The following is a 4780-nucleotide window of genomic DNA, read 5'->3' on the forward strand; positions in this document are numbered from 1 at the left end:
GCTAGTCCGCTCCCTTGTTGTTGGAATGTGTGCATCAAAGTGACCTTCTCAAAGCTTACAGCCCTTCCTTTGTCCCCTGCAAACTGGGCTGCACGATGCATCACACTTCTCAGTGGTACCCTGGTTGTAGGAACCTAGCTCCTTGTCATTGAGCGCTTCCACGGGTAGATAGTCAAGACCCCTAAAGAGGATCCTCAAATAACCAAAACCACCTGCCTTGAACCAGAAATTCATTAGTTTAAGAATTCAGACTTGTTGTGTCTCTCAGTGCGCCACAGCACTTGTGTAGTGTGCATGAGGTTCTGGATTCCATCTTAAGCATCGCACAAAAGAAAAATAATTCATCGTGCACATCCCTGCTCCCACCCAGCCACTCCCAACATATGCTCACACACCTTTGGACCCTCACTCTTTTCAAGACAGAGAAAACTGTAAGCTAACAAGTGGCTGTGGGTTTTAATCTGGAATCCATCTTCAAGGCCATGATACGTGCAACTCAGGATTTTCTAGTCTTTCTTTGCACAAGCTGTGTAGTACTTGGAGAGGGGCACTGAGTTCTCAAAGACACAGATAAGCTATTTTGTTTCCAGCCCCACTTGCCAAGGCAGGAAAATAGACGATAGATACTCTCTTCTACAGAGATGTGTGACTGCCCAGGTGAAGACAAAAGGGGTTTTCCCAGTAACACTCAATTAATGAGGATTCAATTCACCACCACAACCGTTCCCACAAACATTGTGTAACTGAGATGTTGGACCAAGTGATCAAACATTGTCTGGGGCAGGAGGGGGAGAGTAGTTCAATTCATCTAATTAGATGATTCTCAGGGTCAGGCTGGAATAGTGAAGTCTAATAATAGTTAAGAACGACAGCCCAACTTCCCTGAGCACCTAGCAGCCCCAGGTTTCAGGTAAAACAGTTTATGGATTAAGACACTGAGATCTGGCCACTAGTCATTTCAGTTTAACCCTTATTGTAGAGGAAAGGGAACTGAGGCTCAGAAAGGTGACGTGATTGGCTGAGGTCACAAAAATGGCAGGATTTTCTGACACTAAATTCCTACGTTCTACCCCTCATGATAGCAAAATCAAAAAATAGCAAATTTAACTCAGTTAATAATGAATGATTGCCTTTCACAGTGATGAGAGGCAGAGGTGCAAATCTTGCACAATTTGTCCTCAGATGCTGTTCTAGCTGAAGGGCAGTCGGCTCCAGAGCTGAGGTCCTCTGTGCCCAGCATCAAGACAATAACTCTGGACTTGGTGGATCAGGCTCCTAGAGCCGAGGAAATCCAACTCAGCAGTGTGACGGACAGAGAAGCGGTCAAATTTCAGAGGCATGGAGAGGACTGTCCTCTTTTGTCCCCTTCGGAATATTTTTCCTAATACTATCTGTCATTCCCCAGTTCTAAGAAAACCCCATCAACAGCCTCTGGCAGTAGATAGAGATTCAAACCAGGGACAACATATGCCACTCACAAGCATAAGCTATAATGCCCAAAATAAAAATAATGTCCTAATAATATGAGGAAAAGGAGATAAAAATAAGATGCTTTGGGAGGTTTTAAATGGAGAAGATTATGATCAAAATGCTCTCTAAATAATACAACTTAGTTTGACCAGACTTTTGAACAAAGCACATCCTCTCAGTATGTCTCAAGATGTGAATAACTCAGATTTCATGTTTTAAAACTTTAAAAATAATAGTATTCAGTTTTTATTAGAATATAATAGTAATGCATTTAAATTTTATTTATGTGAATATACTAGTATGAATCATATAGGATTATATAAGCTATAATAGTTCAATCCTATTATTTTACTATTATAAAAATAGTAGTTATTATGCATCAACAAAAATATCAGTATTTTTTCATACTTAAAAACAGCGTAATAGCCAGGTGTGGTAGTGCATGCCTATAATCCCAACTATTCAGGAGGCTGAAACAGGAGGAAGCCAGCCTAGGCCACTTCATGAGACCTTTTCTCCCTCACTCCCCCAAAAGGGGTGAGGATGTAGTTCAGATGCCCCTGCATTCAATTCCCCATACTGCAAAATTATTATTTTAAAAATAGTATAGTTAAAAACAATAAATAAAATAAATTAGTACAGTACTTATGATATTATAATACCCAAAATCAGCACCATAACTTTGAATTATGTTTTTATTTTGTGTTACCTTCCACGGGTAGACAAATATTTTTATAGATTTCTGAGAAGCTCTTTCTTTGCACATTTATTCATCATCTCAGTGGTATGGAACAGGGATTATGTTTACACTCATTCTGCAGATAAGAAAGCAGAATCTTTTGGAGGGGACGTAGCTCCATGGTAAATCACTTGCCTAGCATGTACAAAGCCCCGGGTTCAATCCCCAGTACTGTAAAAAAAAATTCTAGCCAACTCCAGCTCCTCTGGTAATGCATCTTCTCCTTCACCCCCGACTTCGTTTTCTTAGTGCCATTTTTCATTCTTCTCTTCTATCAAAGCCAAGCATCAGCTGATCCCATAATGAAAAAAATTCTCATACAAAGATGTTGATAATGGCTTCAGATACTTACTCTTCCTCCCAGGGGAACTAGAGCAGTTTACAGGAAACAGTGCTCAACATCAAAAAATTGGTTACTGACAGAGAGATCTCAAGTACTTTTAAAAGTCAGCTAGAATAATGATAACAATGATAAATACTCGTGATTTATTGGGTTCCCCTATTGCCAGACATAGATTATAAACATTCTCTCTGTATCTTTCATCGGCTTCTCCAGGAAGATAATGTTGCCTCTATTTTATAGAGACACCGAGGCTCTGAGAGTCCTCTTGCCCAGCAAGTAAAGAAGTGGAATTTGAATTCATGCTTTTCTAACTCCTAGTAAATAATTACAGTGGAGGATCTGAGCATGGTGGCCCATGTCTGTAATCCAAGCTCTCTGAAAAGCTGAGGCAGGAGGATCACAAATTTGAGCTCAGCCTTGGCAAATAGTAACTTAGCAAAACTCTGTCTCAAAATACAAATTTGAAAAAGGGGCTAGGGATGGAGCTCAGTGAAAAGGCTCTGGGTTCAGTCTCCGATGCCACAAAATTGCTATAATTGTATTGGTGGAGGATAATCAGCGTCCCCTGGTAGGCATAGTGATGGCACTAGATTTAAGAAAGAGATGAGGAGGGGCTTGATTAAGAGAAATGACTCTTCCAGGATTCCAAGCCTGAGCCCAGAGGACTGCTGAGATGGCTAGATTGCTGCCCAAACCCATTTAGCCTGGCCCAGGAATGGCATTGGAAATCCAAGCTGACATGTTTTCATCAGAGAAAACGGGGTTGAAAAATAAGCATCCCACAGCATCAACCCTCCTTCTAACTAGAAGCTCAGTAGTGAGAACTCACTGAGAAGTTAAAGTTAAATTGTATGAGGGCCTACTTTGTGCAAAGCATTGTGCTAGGCACTAGTGGCTCAGGATAAAGGACATAGATGTGGTCCTAGAGCCCCTAAAGTTGAATGTCCTAGCAAGGTGTGGCTTCAAAGACTTTCAGCTATAAGCCACATTAAGAAATATACTTTACAAGTTAACCCCGGTGCACGTGCACACACACACACACACACACACACACACACACAGCTAAAACAAAAATTCATACAGCCTTACCAGTCAGCGTAGCCATTTTCCTGTCCCTGAGTCACAATACCCAACACCTGCAACTTAAAGAAAGATTGATGTTCTGGCTCTTGCTTTCAGTCCATGGTTGGCAGGGTCTAAGGCAGAAACAGGATGGCAGAGGGACATGGTGGAGGAAAAGCTGCAGCCCAGGAAGAAGAGAGAGATGGGAGAAACGTGGGACAGAGATACACATAGCAGGTTAGGCCCTCTATAACCCACCTCTTCTGACCAGGCCTCACTTCCTAACTGCACACTGAGCTGCTGAGTTCACAATGAGTGGTCCATTCACCTTTCACACACATGAGAATTTGGAAAGGCATTTTAGATCTATGAACCATAACACTAATCTTTACTATGTGTATTCTTAAGAGTTCTGTTATGTTGTATTCTTTAGATACTGACTGTGAACAACTGAACTGACTGTACAACTAACTGATACCAGAAAACCTGGTAGGTAGAGTAGGAGATGGAGTCTAACTAAGCATGAATGTTCCATGGTTTATTGGCTTTGTAAAATCACATGGTCTGAAGAATCTTAAACCAGAATGCAGTCAGGAGGGACTTCCTGGAAGAAATGGCCTCTAAGCTGAGCTATGAGTCTTAAGAAGGTAAGCAGGAGCTAATCACACACAGATCTCTAAATCCTGTGAAGGAATTTGGACTCTATGCCATGAAGCATGAAAAGCCACTGAAGGCTATCCAGCAAATGTGGGAGTAATTAGAAGTGTTGGCCAATGTTCCAGTTCCTTGTTTAGGACTGGGCAATAATGTATTTCCCCTTCCCCTTTGAAGTTAGATGGAGCCATGGGACTTGTTTGGTCTGATGAAGTGGTGAGCCAAAGTAATGTGCTAGTGTCTGTGGAAGCTTAAGAGTCAGTAAACAATCTGCCATATTTATTTCTCCCTTCCACAGTGAAGGTGAAGATGGGACTCAGCAATCCAAACTGAAAGAGCAGAAAATGCCACCGTTCATTAAACTTAGAGACAGACACTTTAAAGGAGATTAAAACAGCGGAGGGGGATATGAAAGTATCCTGTAAGGACCTTACTTCTGAGTAAGGAATTGAAGATGAAGGATGGAGTTGGCCATCTGGGTACCTGAAGAAAGATCTTGCCAACTGAAGAGC

Source organism: Fukomys damarensis, unplaced genomic scaffold, assembly GCF_012274545.1.
Source record: "Fukomys damarensis isolate Sample0158 unplaced genomic scaffold, DMR_v1.0_HiC HiC_scaffold_16, whole genome shotgun sequence".
In the NCBI taxonomy this organism is placed as follows: Eukaryota; Metazoa; Chordata; class Mammalia; order Rodentia; family Bathyergidae; genus Fukomys; species Fukomys damarensis.